A 19,023-nucleotide genomic window follows, 5' to 3' on the forward strand; every position below is an offset into this window, starting at 1 on the left:
CTTCATTGCATTTCATTTTCATTTTAGATATTATATTATTTTTACTTTAGTTGTTTCTATTTAAATAAGTTGCAAGTGTTTGTTTATTAGCGATAGGGTTGCCTCTTGATACAATGCACTTATACTTTGCTTTAATATGCAAGTACCTAGTGGATTTGAATACTCATGTTTTGATTGTACCACTAGGGCCAAGTTATATAAGTGCATTGGATTAAGTGATTTGAGTTGAAATTACTTGTTTATCATTATTTTCATATTAAAATTCATCACATGTCCAGTACTTGTTCCTTGTTAATGCTTTGCATTTGTTTGAGTGACCTAACTTAATTCTTATCAAGCTTATCACTTTTTGTAACAAGTACCCTTCCATGTGACTTTTTCATTATGCTTCGTGATGAGTAGGGAGTTTTCGTTCATTATTGAATTGGTTGTTGTTTATTGTGCTATTTTATATTAATCTTGTGCTTTAACTTGACAATTACAATAGCCAATATCTTAATCACTTAATTCACTTTCATAGTTACCTAAGGTTGCTTGTACCTTAAGTTTTTCTCATTCTCCACTTGCGACCTAGGTTACCTAATTAAGAGACATATGCTAATTCTTTTGATTGTGTGATCCCCATTTACCCGGCCAATGTGTGTTGTTCTAAACCGTGCACACTTAGAACACACACATTGTCACACCACACACATCTCACTTTTCCTCAATTGTGTTTATTTGTTTACTCAGCAACCAGAACCCCTGAGCCCACCAGCTGAAGGTGGAGCTTCATAGCTCCTCACCACCGAATTTTATTCGTGCACAGAGGACCGTGCAACGCTTAAGTGTGGGGGAGGATTCATCATTTTGGGGTGTAAACTTTCTTTTTCCAAACACTTTGCACTTTATTTTTACTTCTTTTAGTAGGTTTCTTGTATATATTTGGAGTGTTTTTTACTGTTGCATTGCATTTTCTTTTGGTATATATATCATAGTTTATTTCTAGCTATTGCATGTTGCATTTTTGCATCTTTTTCTTAGTATATATGTTATAGATAGAAGTTGTGATTGGATGATGTGAATAGCATATGCCTAGTTTATCTTGATCCTAATTATTTATGTTACTTTTTGTTTGTTGGAAATTAGGAAAGAACTAGGAAATTTTGAAGAATTGCATCCATCACAACATCATACATACATATAGAAAATAATTTTGGTGAAAAACAACAAAGATTTTCAAGAATTTTATTTTAGGGAATTCTATTGAATTGATTTGGAAAATTATTTTTAAACTTGCTTGAATGAATTTTTGTGGAACATAGAGGAGAGAAAGAACAAAATACCTTGTGAGTTTTTGAGCTATATTGAGTGGTTACAATTTTTAACCACTAATTTTGTTTATTGTGTGTTATATCTCCTTCTATGATTGTGATCTTAGTTTTGCTTGATTCTTTATTTCCAATATTTGATGTTTTGATTGCATTTAGCATGATTGAGGCCATTTTTTAAATTAAACCCACTCACCCATATGGACCTACCCTTGCATCTACCTTTGTTAACCCCTTTTGAGCTTTTTAATCCCCTTTATTCTAATTGTTAGCACATCACAACCCTAAGCGAAAAACCATGAATTACCTTGAATTGCATCTTTGATTAGCTTAGGTTGAGGAGTGTGTGTCATTTAAGTGTGGGAGAAATTTTGGAAAATATTGGTAGAGAAAAAAATGTTGTTGTGGGTATTCATTAAAAATTTGGGGAAAATGGGTGTACATTCATGTATCAATTTGCTTTAACCGTATGCATTTGTCATAGAAAAAGAAAAAGAAATAGAAAAGAAAAAAAACAAAAGAAAAAAATGAAAAAAAAATAATATTAATAATAATAAGAGGGGACAAAAGTTATCCCAAAAAAAAATGAATAAGAAATGCATATGTGTTTTGAATAGAAACTAAGGCATGAATGTGTATGAAAAGAAGTAATGGGTGGCTAGAATGCATTTGTTGTGAGTTGATCGATATAGGTTGAGTTGGGTACTTGAGCTCATCAAAGATTCAATCCTTTAGTCCACTTAGCCATATACTCATCCTACCCTTACGCCAACCCCATTACAACCTTCTAAAGACCTTATGATACTTGCATACATGCATCAAATACTTGTTGATTGTTAGATGAAAGGCAAATCCTTGAAAGCATGATTAGGAGGAGAATTGAGTGACTGAACCCCTAAACACCGAGTGATTAGAGTGCATACACACCTAGTGAGGGTTCGATCACTCAATTCTATGTTTCCACCCTTCTTATCATGCATTCTTGCAAGTTGCTTCTTTTTTATGAGTTGAATCAATTCTTTAGATTTTGTTTGCATTGAGCTACTTCTTTGCTTAGCCCTATATGTCTATATTCTTGCTTAGAAATTTGATTGATTATTTTTACCAAATTAATAGGACATTATAGATAGAGATATATAGATAGTATATAGTATACTTGCATGCATATAGATAGTGGCATTCAATAAGTTGTTTCCCTTTTATCCGTCTCCTTTATTTGGTTTAGCATGAGGACATGCTATTGTTTAAGTGTGAGGGAATTGATGAGTCCATATTTGACAATATATTTTAGCTTGAATTGGATGGATTTCATCATATAAACCTACACTTATTCCCTTGAATAGCATGCTTTTGAACTTTCCTCCCAAATCGCGCTTGATTATGAAAATATGCTCTTTTATGCCTAATCTAATCTATTTTATTCCATTTGCCTTCCATTCGATACCTTGATGTTGTTTGTGAGAGATTTCAGGTGTATAAAGTAGGAATGGGTTGGAGAAAATGGAAGAAGAGCATGCAAAGTGGAGGAAACATGAAGAATCAAAGGAGATGAGTTTAGAGATGTGTGCGTGCGCACAGCTACTTGTGCGTACGCACAGCTGCCCAATCATAGCGCGTGGATCGTTTCGAGCGCGTCGCGCGTCCAATCAGGCATCGTCTAGTGTGCGTGCGCACAGCTATTTGTGCGTACGCACAAGAAGGGATTTTCTCAAAGCGTGCGTACGCACGCATCTGTGCATCCGCATAGGTGTCCGTGCATGACTTCATTAAAATGGCATGTGGACTCGCATTTTGGGGGCTTTTTGGCCCATTTTTGAAGGCTTGGAGGCTGAAATCAAAGGCTATATGAAGGGAACTTCATGCCATATAAGGGGAGCCATCTTAGAATAAGAAAAACACATAGTAGGAGTAGGAGTCGTGTAGATTAGGTAATTCTCTCTTAGGGTTTTAATTAGGGTTTGTAGAATCTTATACTTTAAGTCTTGCTTTTGGATTTTGCAATTTACATTGTAAGAATTCCTTTTATTGTCTCTTTCAATTACCATACCTGTTCTACACTTATTTATATTTTTACTTTCCTTTATCAATATATACTTGGTTTTGCAATTTTGATGTTCTTGTTGATGAATTTGATGTTTGATGCTTTTTTTATGTTTGTTTGAGTTGCCTTTATTGATTTTGATCATTTATGGTTCATAACTTTTACCATTTTTCCAATTTTGCCATGTTTTATGTTTATGCCCACTATGTGTTTGATAAAATGCCAATCTTAGTTATGGGGTAATTTCCACCCCTTGGCTTGGGGAAAATAAGTTTATGGATTACTAGAGCCATAATGTCCAACATTTAGTGATAATTCTTGGGTTGTTAATTGTTCTTGTTCCCACTAACGCTAATTTGTTGCTAAGGTAATTAGCAAGCAAGTTAGGATTTGTGGGTTAAGGACACTTATACTCATTTAACTTACTCTCCGATGTGGGGGTTGACTTAGTGAGATTAATCCATCATAATTATCATAGTTGTGGTTATGGCAAGGAAGGGATTCCATAACTCATCCCAAGTCAAGATTTCATTTATGTTTTGAACCACTTTTCAATCACTTTATAGTTTTACTTGTTTATATTACATGCATAGTTCTTTTGTTCTTTTATTACTTTATTAATTGCAACTTTGTCTTGTTCCTTTATCTCTTTATTTGTTTGCTTCCTTATCATTGAAAACACCCCTTGTTTTCCACAACCAAAATTGTGCATTTATTGGCATTAGTTCCTAGGGAAGACAACCCGGGATTTAAAACTCCCGGTTATTTTGTGTTGATTGTGACAATCTTTAGAATGATAATTTGATTGATGATCAATTGTTGGGTTTGGACTATACTTGCAACGTCAATCCTATTTTTAGTACAAAAATCCAAACCCATGCTTTTGGTCATTCATCAAACTCGCATGTTACTCTCAATCCCCTTTTTAATGCAATTTTATGTTTCATGTTTATGGCTTCTTTATTTAATTGTTGGTTGTTGATTTCTTGCAATTGTTAGTCTTAGGTTTTATAAGTCCTTGTTAATTTTCTAAGTTTTTATTTTGTGCCTTCCAAGTGTTTGATAAAATATTTAGTTGGATTTTAAATTAGATTTTTATGTTCTTAACTTGGATTGATCAATTAGAAACTCTTGAGTTATCAAAATTCTTTTGTTGATTGGTGATTGAGACTTGCTAGTTGTCTTAGGCTTTACTAAATCTATTCTTTGATTAAGACTTGTGAACTTAAGTTAATTTTGCTCACTTGACTTTCCTTCATTGTTAGAGGTTAACTAAGTGTAAGCAAAAGGCAATTACCATCACAATTGATGATGATAATAAGGATAGAAATTCCAATTATCAATCCTTGCTAGGACTTTTCTTAGTTGTTATTTTATTTCCATGTTATTTACATTACTTGTTCCTTATTTCAAAACCCAAAAAGATACTTTTTTCATAACCAATAGTAAAAACATTTCCCTACAATTCCATGAGAGACGATCCGAGGTTTAAATACTTCGGTTAATTTTATTGGGTTTACTTAAGTGACAAACAATTTAAATATTGATTGAGATTTAACTGTTGGTTTAGACTATACTTGCAACGCGAAATTTTTGTGAAAATCTTTACCGATATTTTTTCTCCATCAATGACCTTATGGTCTGAACCGGAATTGGATAAGAGTGCAAGAGTGGTTACTGGAAATTCACCTTTCCACTCATTTGTAACAAGAGCTCTGTCCAATCTCTCCTTTAGATGATTCTCTCCAAATTGACGATTACTCCAAGTGTATTTATCTCCCTCATAACCAATGTCGACTAGCCTTCCCTCATTGATGAAATCCCTAAACTGTTGTATTGAAGTTCTGGATTTTTGTCTTCCTCCCTCTTTTTCCTCTTGATTTTTAATTGCATTGAAGTCTCCTATTATTGCCAGCGTTTCACTCCCTCCTTCCAATATCTGCAATAGTTTTGCAAATTGAAACCCTCTATTTGTCTCATCTGTGTGCAAGTGAACTCCTACAATTTTCCATCTTAGAAAAGTTTATCTTTATAAAAACTTGCAGTCTTTATTTCTTTATTTTCAAGAAAACCATTTTTTACTCATTTGTATACAATTGCATATTCAAATATTTCTTAGTCATATATATTTTGAAAAATCATAATAATTCTTTAAATATTTTTTTAGGGTTTAAAGATACACCTAAAGATTTTCTACCCAATAAACTATCATCTCTCTTTTCTAAATATTTAACACATAAACTAGTCCAAGGGCAATCTGAAGTCACTACATGTCAAACACAATCAAATCAAACAATACAATCACACAAAAGCAAATACATATAAAACACATAATACATAGCATATAATCAGATAAATCACATAAGCACACACAACAATAAAATGCACACCCAAATAATTCAAACAAATACATATAATGCATACCTATCCTATTGGCTGTGAGCTCACGTGTCAATTAAACTAACAGACCCAATACATCTCATAGCTAACCCGGATATCAAATTTCTGCCTTTACCTGAGATGTTAATACCTCAAGTTCTCAACAACTGTATAATAGAACACTTAACGATGAGGGTTCCGAAATAAGAATACTTATAGAAATTAGGGAGGAATGATGGAACAAAGCAGCAGTAGCTCTAGTGGTCCTTCCAACGACAACGTCGCCATTCCCGGTGACCAGAAGCTTGGCAACATGGTCTCTGGTGAAGTTCCTTCTTCTCTTCCATTCGCACTCTTCTTCCCGATTGTGTTGTTCGGCGGTGGTGGCCTCGACGGTAACGGTGACTATGGCAGTAGCAGAACAACCCTCTTCTTCTCGGCACAAGCTCACGCAATTCCCCTTCCCTATTCTCGAAGCCTCTCTTTCTCCTTCTCGCATGCAGCAGCGTTGATGGAAAACTCGGCAGCGGTGACAAGTGACGGGTAGGGTTCCTTTTGGCAATGGCTCCTTTGACAGCGACGAGGCACCCCTCTTCCTCTCCTTGATCGTGCATTCTCTCTCGTGCATCACTCCTTCTCACTCCTTCTCTTTCTGTAAAACCCGGTCAAACTGTAATTAATTAAATAATAATTAAATAGGAGCGAATATGGTTAGAAAATTTAGCAATCAGAATTTGATAATTTAAATATGATATTTGTACTCAGTGAATTTTTCTAAGTCGAAAAACATAATTTTATGAATAAAAATGCGCACTGGAAATTTGACCGGCAGTACCAGCTGCGATTTGTCCAGTACTGTGGCTGAGAAAATTAATTAGAAGTGAATAATTTTAAGAAATAAGAATTTATAATTTGGGAAGATAAAAATATTTAAAATACAATTTAAAACTCTAATCTTAGAGGTTTTGGCCCAAAATTGGGCCAACGGACCAAACCAAGTGAACCGGGCCCAAGTGGGCCCAGGACCCAACATATATAAACATTAGTTATGAGCATTTCAGCTCATTTACCCTAAAGGAAGAGGGTAGGGGTGCTGAAATAGAGAAGAGAGGAAGAAGAGAGAAAATCCTAACCTCATCAAACTTCAAATCATCATAACTTTCTCTCCGGAACTCCGATTGATGAGCCATTTGCTGCCACGCGTTGCTCTTCTCATCCTCTACAATTATATCTAAATATTGTGGTGAGTATTTGGTGCACGAATTGTGAATCACACCTTTCACAACTCGTACCACTAACCAACAAGTGCACTAGGTCGTCCAAGTAATACCTTACGTGAGTAAGGGTCGAATCCCACAGAGATTGTTGGCTTGAAGCAAGCTATGGTTATCTTGTAACTCTTAGTTAGGATATAATATCAATAATAATTCTTAGTTTTAATTGTAAGAGTCAAGGGGCATAAAATAAATACTTGTTACTCAATAATGGAGAATATGTTGGGGTTTTGGAGATGCTTTGTCCTCTTTATTTCAGCTTTTCTCTTGTACTCCTCTCCACACACGCAAGGCTCCTTCCATGGCAAGCTATATGTAAGGTGTCACCGTTGTCAATGGCTACTTCCCGTCCTCTCAGTGAAAATGGTCCAAATGTTCTGTCACAGCACGGCTAATCATCTGTTGGTTCTCGATCATGTCGGAATAGAATCCCTTGATTCTTTTGCGTCTGTCACTACGCCCAACAATCGCGAGTTTGAAGGTCGTCACAGCCATTCAATCTTTGAATCCTACTCGGAATACCACAGACAAGGTTTAGACTTTCCGGATTCTCATGAATGCCGCCATTAATTCTAGCTTATACCACGAAGATTCTGATTAAGAAATCTAAGAGATACTCATTCAATCTGATGTAGAACGGAGGTGGTTGTCAGGCACACGTTCATAGATTGAGGAAGGTGATGAGTGTCACGGATCATCACCTTCTTCATAGTGAACCGCGAATGAACATCTTAGATGGGAACAAGCGTGTTTGAATGGAAAACAGAGATAATTGTATTAATTCATCAAGACGCTGCAGAGCTCCTCACCCCCAACAATGGAGTTTAGAGACTCATGCCGTCAAAGAGTATAAAATTCAGATCTAAAAATGTCATGAGATACAAAATAAATCTCTAAAAGTTGTTTAAATACTAAACTAGTAACCTAGGTTTACAGAAAATGAATAAACTAAGATAATTGATGCAGAAATCCACTTCTGGGGCCCACTTGGTGTGTGCTGGGGCTGAGACTTAAGCTTCTCACGTGCCTGGGCTGTTTTGGGCGTTCAACGCCAGGTTGTAACCTGTTTCTGGCGTTGAACTCCAACTTGTAACTTGTTTCTGGCGCTAGACGCCAGACTGCAACATGGAACTGGCGTTGAACGCCAGTTTACATCATCTATCCTTGAATAAAGTATGAACTATTATATATTTCTGGAAATTCCTGGATGTCTACTTTCCAACGCAATTGGAAGCGTGCCAATTGGACTTCTGTAGCTCCAGAAAATCCATTCCGAGTGCTGAGAGGTCAGAATCCAACAGCATCAGCAGTCCTTTTTCAACCTGAATCAGATTTTTGCTCAGCTCTCTCAATTTCAGCCAGAAAATACCTGACATTACAGAAAAACACACAAACTCATAGTAAAGTCTAGAAATATGAATTTTGCCTAAAAACTAATGAAAATATACTAAAAACCAACTAAATCATACTAAAAACTAAGTAAAAACAATGCCAAAAAGCGTATAAATTATCCGCTCATCACAACACCAAACTTAAATTGTTGCTTGTCCCCAAGCAACTAAAAACAAAGTAGGATAAAAAGAAAAGAATATACAATGAATTCCAAAAACATCTATGAAGATCAGTGTTAATTAGATGAGCGGGGCTATTAGCTTTTTGCTTCTGAACAGTTTTGGCATCTCACTTTATCCTTTGAAGTTCAGAATGATTGGCATCTATAGGAACTCAAAATTTAGATAGTGTTATTGATTCTCCTAGTTCAGTATGTTGATTCTTGAACACAGCTACTTTATGAATCTTGGTCGTGGCCCTAAGCACTTTGTTTTCCAGTATTACCACCAGATACATAAATGCTACAGACACATAACTGGGTGAACTTTTTCAGATTGTGACTCAGCTTTGCTAGAGTCCCCAATTAGAGGTGTCCAGGGTTCTTAAGCACACTCTTCTTTTTGCTTTGGACCTTGACTTTAACCGCTCAGTCTCAAGTTTTCACTTGACACCTTCACGCCACAAGCACATGGTTTGGGACAGCTTGGTTTAGCCGCTAAGGCCAGGATTTTATTCCTTTAGTCCCTCCTATCCACTGATGCTCAAAGCCTTGGATCCTTTTTATTACCCTTGCCTTTTGGTTTTAAGGGCTATTGGCTTTTTGCTCTTACCTTTTGGTTTAAAGAGCTTTTGGCTTTTTCTGCTTGCTTTTTTCTTTTTCTTGCTCTCTCTTTTTTTTTTTTGCCTTTTCTTTTTTTTCTGCAAGCTTTGTTCTTCACTGCTTTTTCTTGCTTCAAGAATCATTTTTATGATTTTTTTCAAATTATCAAATAACATTTCTCCTTTTTCATCATTCTTTCAAGAGCCAACAATTTTAACATTCATAAACAACAAATTCAAAAGACATGCACTATTCAAGAAATCATTCAGAAAACAAAAAGTATTGCCACCACATCAAAATAATTAAACTATTTTAAAATTCGAAATTCATGTACTTCTTTTTCTTTTTCAGAAAACAATTCTCATTTAAGAAAGGTGATGGATTCATAGGACATTCATATCTTTAAGACATAGATACTTAGATACTAGTGATCATATAGTAAAGACACAAACATAATTAAACATGAAGCATAGTAAACGAAAAATAGGAAAATAAGAACAAGGAGATTAAGGAATGGGTCCACCTTAATGAGGGTGGCGTCTTCCTCTTCTTGAAGAACCAATGGTGCTCTTGAGCTCCTCTATGTCTCTTCCTTGCCTTTGTTGCTCTTTCCTCATAGCTCTTTGATCTACAGTCAATTGCTCTACCACTGAATTATAGAAAAACAAAAGCAATGCTTTTACCATACCAAACTTAAAAGGTTTGCTCATCCTCGAGTAAAAGAAGAAAGAAGTAGAGAAGATGGAGGAGATGGAAGTGTGTGAATGGGTGGGTTTGGGAGGGGAATGGTTTGAATTTGAATGGTGAGGTAGGTGGGGATACTGTGGGGTCCACAGATCCAGTGGGGTCAAGGATTTAGCATCCCTGCTCCAATTAGGCGTACAAAATGCCCTTACTGTGCAATCTTGGCGTTTAACGCCAGACTGCTGCCTGTTTCTGGCGTTAAACGCCCAAATGTAGCCTATTTCTAGCGTTTAACACCAGACTGATGCTTGTTTCTGGCGTTAAACGCCAGCTTGGTTCTTGTTTCTGGCGTTAAACGCCAGACAGATGCTTGTTTCTGGCGTTTAAATGCCAGAATGATCTTCCTCCAGGGTGTGCTATTTTTCATGCTGTTTTTCATTCTGTTTTTGATTTTCCATTTGTTTTTGTGACTTCACATGATCATCAACCTAAAGAAAACATAAAATAGCAATGGAAAATAAATAGATATAATTAAATAACATTGGGTTGCCTCCCAATAAGCGCTTCTTTAATGTCAATAACATTGGGTTTGCCTCCCAACACCAAACTTAGAGTTTGAATGTAGGGGTTCAACACCAAACTTAGAGTTTGACTGTGGGGGCTTTGGTTGACTCTGCAGTGATAGAAGCTTTTCATGCTTCCTCTCCAAGGTTACAGAAGGAGAACCTTAAGTTTTATAGTTTGCAATGTCTGCAAACCATGGAGCTTCCTGAATAGCAGACAATTGCTCATCCGGAAAGGTTTCAGAGATCTCAGTAGGAGGGAGGGATGCTCCTGCTACTGGTTCTATCCGGGACATGTGATCAGCTACTTGATTCTCTGTCCCTTTTCTGTCCCTTATTTCTATATTAAATTCTTGCAGAAGCAACACCCATCTTATGAGCCTGGGCTTTGAATCCTGCTTTGTGAGTAGATATTTAAGAGCAGCATGGTCAGTGTACACAATCACTTTTGATCCTACTAAGTATGATCTAAACTTGTCAATGGCATAAACCACTGTAAGTAATTCTTTTTCTGTGGTTGTGTAATTTTTCTGGGCATTATTTAAAACACTGCTAGCATAATAAATGACATGCAGAAGCTTATTATGCCTTTGTCCCAGTACTGCACCAATGGTATGGTCACTGGCATCACACATTAGTTCGAATGGTAATGTCCAGTCTGGTGCAGAAGTAACTGGTACTGTGACCAGCTTAGCTTTCAGGGTCTCAAACGCCTGCAGACACTCTGTGTCAAACACAAATGGCGTATCAGCAGCTAGCAGATTGCTCAGAGGTTTTGCAATTTTTGAAAAATCCTTTCTAAACCTCCTATAGAATCCTGCATGCCCCAGAAAGCTTCTGATTGCCTTAATATTGGCAGGTGGTGGTAATTTTTCAATTACTTCAACTTTAGCTTGATCCACCTCTATTCCCTTGTTTGAAATTTTATGCCCAAGGACAATCCCTTCAGTCACCATAAAGTGACATTTTTCCCAGTTTAAAACTAGGTTGGTCTCTTGGCATCTTTTCAGAACAAGTGATAAATGGTTAAGGTAGGAGCTGAATGAGTCTCCAAATACTGAAAATTCATCCATGAAGACTTCCAGAAACTTCTCTACCATATCAGAGAAGATAGAGAGCATGCACCTCTGAAAGGTTGCAGGTGCATTACACAGACCAAAAGGCATCCTTCTGTAGACAAATACTCCAGAAGGACATGTGAATGCTATTTTCTCTTGGTCATGTGGATCTACTGCAATTTGGTTGTAACCTGAATAGCCATCCAAAAAGCAGTAGTATTCATGACCTGCTAGTCTTTCTAGCATCTGGTCTATGAATGGTAAAGGGAAGTGATCCTTCCTGGTGGCTGTATTGAGCCTTCTGTAGTCAATACACATACGCCACCCTGTAACTGTTCTTGTAGGAACCAGTTCATTTTTTTCATTATGAACCACTGTCATACTTCCCTTCTTACAACATAGACAGGACTCACCCAGGGGCTATCAGAAATAGGATAAATAATCACAGCCTCTAATAACTTAGTGACCTCTTTCTGCACCACTTTCTTCATGGCTGGATTTAGCCGCCTCTGTAGTTGAACCACTGGCTTAGCATCATCCTCCAATAGGATCTTGTGCATGCATCTTGCTGGGCTGATGCCCTTAAGGTCACTTATGGACTACCCAAGAGCTGTCTTGTGTGTCCTTAGCACTTGAAGTAGCGCTTCCTCTTCCAGGGGATTTAAAGCAGAGCTTATGATCACCGGAAAAGTGTCACCTTCTCCCAGAAATGCATATTTCAGGGATGGTGGTAATGGTTTGAGCTCGGGTTTAGGAGGTTTTTCCTCTTCCTGAGGAAGTTTCAGAGGCTCTTTCAATTCCTCTGAATCCTCCAGATCAGGCTGAACATCTTTAAAAATGTTCTCTAGCTCTGATTCGAGACTCTCAGTCATATTGACCTCTTCCACTAGGGAGTCAATAATATCAATGCTCAGGCAGTCGTCTGATGTGTCTGGATGTTGCATAGCTTTGACAACATTCAACTTAAACTCATCCTCATTGACTCTCAGGGTTATCTCCCGTTTTTGGACGTCAATGAGGGTTCGTCCAGTTGCTAGGAATGGTCTTCCTAGAATGAGAGTTGCACTCTTGTGCTCCTCTATTTCCAGCACTACAAAGTCAATCGGGAAGGCAAATGGCCCAACCTTGATAATCATGTCCTCAATTATGCCTGATGGGTATTTAATGGAGCCATCAGCAAGTTAAAGACAGATCCGGGTTGGTTTGACCTCTTCAGTCAAGCCAAGCTTTCTGATGGTGGATGCAGGGATTAGGTTGATGCTTGCCCCAAGATCACATAAAGCTGTCTTGGTACAATTACCCTCTAATATGCATGGTATCATAAAGCTCTCGGGATCTTTAAGCTTTTCTGGAAAGCTTTTCAGAATGACTGCACTGCATTCTTCAGTGAGGAGAACTCTTTCAGTTTCTCTCCAATCCATCTTATGACTCAAGATGTTTTTCATGAACTTGGCATAAGAGGGTATTTGCTCAAGTGCCTCTGCAAATTGAATCTTTATTTCAAGAGTCCTGAGATAGTCTGCAAAGCGAGAAAATTGCTTATCCTACTCCTCTTGGCGGAGTTTTTGAGGATAAGGTATCTTGGCTTTGTACTCCTCAACCTTGGTTGCTGCAGGTTTATTTCCTACAGAAGTGGTTGGGAAAGCCTTTTTAGAGGGGTTGTTATCAGCACTTGTATGTGTCTGATCCCTCACTAGCGTTTGAATGCCAGGGTTGGAAGTTTGATTGGCGTTGGACGCCAACTTCCTACCTGTTTCTGGCGTTTGAACGCCAGAACTGAGCTTCCATTGGGCGTTTGACGCCAGCTCCTTGCCTGTTCCTGGCATTTGAACGCCAGAGTTATTCCTCTCTGGGCTCTTACTGTCCTCAGAGAGATTTTGGATAGTATTTTGCTCATCCTCTATCAGTTGTTCTTTTCTTGGTTTTCTGCTGCTCTGAAGTGAGGTATTTAATGTTTTCCCACTTCTTAATTGAACTGCTTGGCACTCTTCTGTTATTTGTTTTGATAACTGCTGTTTTGTTTGCTTCAACTGTACTTCCATATTCATATTAGCCATTCTTGTGTCTTGTAGCATCTCCTTGAATTCGGCTAGCTATTTTGTTAGAAAATCTAATTGCTGATTGAATTCAGTAACTTGTTCTGTAGGACTGAGTTCAGCAGTTACTGTTTTAGCCTCTTCTTTCATGGAAGACTCATTACTTAGGTACAGATGCTGATTTTTGGCAACTGTATCAATGAGCTCTTGAGCCTCTTCAATTGTCTTTCTCATGTGTATAGATCCACCAGTTGAGTGATCTAGAGAAATTTGAGCTTTCTCTGTAAGCCCATAATAGAAGATGTCTAACTGCACCCATTCTGAGAACATTTTAGAGGGGCATTTTCTTAGCATCTCTCTGTATCTCTCCCAGGCATCATAAAGAGATTCATTATCTCCTTGTTTAAAGCCTTGGATGTCCAGCCTTAGTTGTGTCATCCGTTTTGAAGGGAAGTATTGATTCAGGAATTTTTCTAACAGCTGTTTCCATGTCCTTATGCTAGCTTTAGGTTGGTTATTTAACCACCTCTTAGCTTGGTCTTTTACAGCAAATGGAAATAGTAATAATCTGTAGACATCCTGATCTACTTCCTTATCATGTACTGTGTCAGCAATTTGTAAAAACTGTACCAGAAACTCTGTAGGTTCTTCCTGTGGAAGACCTGAATACTGGCAACTTTGCTGCACCATGATAATGAGCTGAGGATTCAACTCAAAGCTACTGACTCCAATGCAGGGTATACAGATACTACTCCCATATGAAGCAGTAGTGGGGTTGGCATATGACCCCAGAGTCCTTCTGGACTGTTCATTTCCATTTAGATCCATGATGGAGAAAGGGAGATGACGTGGATTGTAAATATTTTTTTTTTGGAAACCGAAAATAAAATAAATAAAATAAGTGAAAATTCGAATATAAGTTCAAAAATTAAAAGAAAATTGAAAACTGAAATAATTAATTAGTTAAAAAGATTTGAAAAATAAGGGGTAAGGATTTTCAAAAAATGGAGAGAAAGTGGTTAGGAAGTTTTGAAATTTAAATTTTAGATTTGAAAATTAAAATTAAAATTTTTAAATTTTTTAAATTTGAAATTCGAATTTTGAAATTTGAAAATTTGAATTTTGAATTTTGAATTTTGGAAGTTGAAAATTGAAATTTGAATTTGAAATAAGATAAGATAAGATTTTGAAAAAGATATGATTTTTTTTTAAAAAGATTTGAATTTTGAAATTTTAAAACTAAGATAAGATAAAATTTTGAAATTGAAATCTGAATTTTTATAAAAAATTTCGAAATATTTGCTTAAAAATAGTTAGAAAATATATTTTTTTGATTTTTGAATTTTATGATGAAAGAGAAAAACACACAAAAGACACACAACTTAAAATTGTTAGATCTAATGCTCCTTATTTTTGAAAATTTTGGAGGAAAAATACCAAGGAACACCAAACTTAAAAATTTTAAGATCAAAATACAAGACTCAAGAACACTTTGAAGACTCACAAGAACACAAGAACATGAAGAAAGAACACCAAACTTAAAATTTTTAGAAAACCAAAACAAAATTTTCGAAAATTAAAGAAAAATCAACAAGAAAATACCAAACTTAAAGTTTGACACAAGATTTATTCAAAGAAAAATTAATTTTGAAAAAGTTTTTAAAAAAGAAGATAGCCAATTACCAAGAACATAAGCATCACGCTCTAGCCAATTGAGCTATAAATTTAAAGTGTTTTAACAAGGTATTTAATAAATAAATTTTTTTTAGATACTAATAATTCGAAAATGCACAAGAAAAACAAGAAAAATCACAAAACAAGAAAAACTAAAGATCTAACAAGGAAAATAAACAAGAACAACTTGAAGATTAAGAAAAAACAATGAACACAGTTTCGAAAATTTAAAAGAAAATAAAAACATGCAATTGACACCAAACTTAAAATATAAAACTAAACTCAAACAGAAAAACTCTATTATTAGTAAAAATAAAAATAAAATAAAATAAAATAAAATAAAAATAAAGTTTCAAAAAATTTTTGAAAAAGAAAATAAGGATTCTAAAATTTTAACAAGAACAATAATAAAAGACTCTGACCCAAAAGACAAAATCTTCCTAATCTAAGCAACAGGATGAACCATCAGTTGTTCAAACTCGAACAATCCCCGGCAACGGTGCCAAAAACTTGGTGCACGAATTGTGAATCACACCTTTCACAACTCGTACCACTAACCAGCAAGTGCACTAGGTCGTCCAAGTAATACCTTACGTGAGTAAGGGTTGAATCCCACGGAGATTGATGGCTTGAAGCAAGTTATGGTTATCTTGTAACTCTTAGTCAGGATATAATATCAATAATAATTCTTAATTTTAATTGTAAGAGTCAAGGGGCATAAAATAAATACTTGTTACTCAATAATGGAGAATATGTTGGGGTTTTGGAGATGCTTTGTCCTCTTTATTTCAGCTTTTCTCTTGTACTCCTCTCCACACACGCAAGGCTCCTTCCATGGCAAGCTATATGTAAGGTGTCACCGTTGTCAATGGCTACTTCCCGTCCTCTCAGTAAAAATGGTCCAAATGCTCTGTCACAGCACGGCTAATCATCTGTTGGTTCTCGATCATGTCGGAATAGAATCCCTTGATTCTTTTGTGTCTGTCACTACGCCCAACAATCGTGAGTTTGAAGGTCGTCACAGCCATTCAATCCTTGAATCCTACTCGGAATACCACAGACAAGTTTTAGACTTTCCGAATTCTCATGAATGCCCCCATCAATTCTACCTTATACCACGAAGATTCTGATTAAGAAATCTAAGAGATACTCATTCAATCTGATGTAGAATGGAGGTGGTTGTCAGGCACACGTTCATGGATTGAGGAAGGTGATGAGTGTCACGGATCATCACCTTCTTCATAGTGAAGCGCGAATGAACATCTTAGATGGGAACAAGCGTGTTTGAATGGAAAACAGAGATAATTGCATTAATTCATCAGGACGCTGCAGAGCTCCTCACCCCCAACAATGGAGTTTAGAGACTCATGCCGTTAAAGAGTATAAAATTCAGATCTAAAAATGTCATGAGATACAAAATAAATCTCTAAAAGTTATTTAAATACTAAACTAGTAACCTAGGTTTACAGAAAATGAATAAACTAAGATAATTAGTGTAGAAATCCACTTCTGGGGCCCACTTGGTGTGTGTTGGGGCTGAGACTTAAGCTTCTCACGTGCCTGGGCTGTTTTGAGTGTTCAACGCCAGGTTGTAACCTGTTTCTGGCGTTGAACTCCAACTTGTAACTTGTTTCTGGCACTGGACGCCAGACTGCAACATGGAACTGGCGTTGAACGCCAGTTTACATCGTCTATCCTTGAGCAAAGTATGGACTATTATATATTTCTGGAAATCCCTGGATGTCTACTTTCCAACGCAATTGGAAGCGCACTAATTGGACTCCTGTAGCTCCAGAAAATCCATTCCAAGTGCTGAGAGGTCAGAATCCAACAGCATCAGCAGTCCTTTTTCAGCCTGAATCAGATTTTTGCTCAGCTCCCTCAATTTCAGTCAGAAAATACCTGAAATTTACGAAAAACACACAAACTCATAGTAAAGTCCAGAAATATGAATTTTTCCTAAAAACTAATGAAAATATACTAAAAACCAACTAAATCATACTAAAAACTAAGTAAAAACAATGCCAAAAAGCGTATAAATTATCCGCTCATCAGTATTTTACTTTTCTCTTTCCAGTTTTTGTTTTTCTCTTTAAATTCAAATTTGGTTTGGGTTTTGAGGAAATCTTGTGATTTTGGTTGTTTAGGAGTGCTCTAGTATGAGCCATTGGTGAGTTCCATCAATAATTTCATGGGTTAAGTTAAGGAACCCTCTAACCCTTGTGATTTATCAATTTCATGAACCCTATGTTGATTATAAGTGTGAAAATTGATTATGTTAGAGTATTGGGTGATTTTGGTGCACAATTGGAAGATTGATATTGCTTGTGGGGCCTTGGTGAGGCTTGGAGATAAAGGTTGGTGGAGACTCTCAAGAAGAAGCTCAATTATTTTGGCTACAAGAGGTACGGTTTAAGTTTTATTTAAGTACCATGTGGTATGATGAGAGTTCCTAGGCTAGATGCCCCTAGGATAAGTTTGGATTGTATAAATGGTTGGTACTAATATGCATAGTTGATATGTAATGTGAATTAATGATTGGATTGAGAATTGTGTGAATTTGTATGTTTGGTGTGTTGAGAATTTGATGAATTGGATAATGAATATCGGATTATGGAATATGTATTTAAATTGTGAATTTGGGCCGAAGGCCATGAACCTTGGGCCGGAGTCCGGAAAGAGGTAAGGAAGGTAAGTTGATGTGTGTATTGTGTGATGATATAAGAGATTGGATGGATTTTAGATATTGAATGTGTGAATAATTGGTTTGATTATTGAATAATAAGATTTGAGGAATTGAGGAGTGGAATTTGATAGTTTTGGGTGAAATTGTGTAGATGAGGTAGGTTTGGTTTTGGTTGAGTGTAATTATGTGAATGTGGTTGGGTTGTGGCCATTTGGATGAGTAAAAATAAATTTGGCTTGTGAACATTAGAAAAATTGGCAATTTCTGTTTTTGGGTAAAAACTGATTTTTGACCAACTTCGGCGGTTTGTAACTCGGTCTTCGGAGTTTGGAATTCTTCAAAACTGGATTTTTATGAAAGTTTATTCAGCGATCTTTCCAAGGTTCAAGAATGGTTGAAAAAGAAATTTTGTAGAAGAAGTTATGTGTGGCAGAAGTTTGAGGTTTAAAAATGAAATTCTGCAGCTTTTTCCGACGCGCATGCATGGCCGACGCGCACGCGTCACTCACAATTTTTACTCTCTCACGCGTGCAGCTGGCCGACGCGTACGTGTCGCTGTATTGATGCAAGTACCCCAATAGAAAATCCAGAGAGTTGCGCTGGTACTGTGCTGGGTTAGTGCGAGGAGCACAAAACGCACCCACGCGTACGCGTCACTTACGTGCATGCGTCACGCTACCTTTCTGCTTCCCATGCATGCTCATGGACAATGCTCACGCGTCACTTCCTTTTGCCGCTTTCCACGCGTGCGCGTGGGCGACGCACACGCGTGACCCTGTTTTCAGCAAAAGTTGATTTTGAGATTTTAAAGCCAAATTTCATACTTTTAAGCTTCCATTCTCATCCTTTAAGTTTTAAATCCTTATAGTAGGTCTAGAAATGAGAAGGGACTAGGAAGGGTGGTAGCTTGAGGGTGAAGTAAAGGGAGAGTAATGATGAATTATGATTAATGATGACTATATGAGTTGCTGAGGGTGATGATGGAAGTGCGGTGTATGCCGTGAGCCAAATGGCTGTATTTAATAATGATTATTGGCTGGTTATGGGTTATGTTATGAGCCGGATGGCTATGATAAATATTGATTTATGGCTGAAAATGAAAATATGGCTTTGAATGATTGTTTTATCTTGAGCTCTCTTTCTTGAAAGTGCGACCCCAGAGAGAT

Source organism: Arachis ipaensis, chromosome B3, assembly GCF_059453495.1.
Source record: "Arachis ipaensis isolate K30076 ecotype BB chromosome B3, ASM5945349v1, whole genome shotgun sequence".
NCBI lineage: Eukaryota > Viridiplantae > Streptophyta > Magnoliopsida > Fabales > Fabaceae > Arachis > Arachis ipaensis.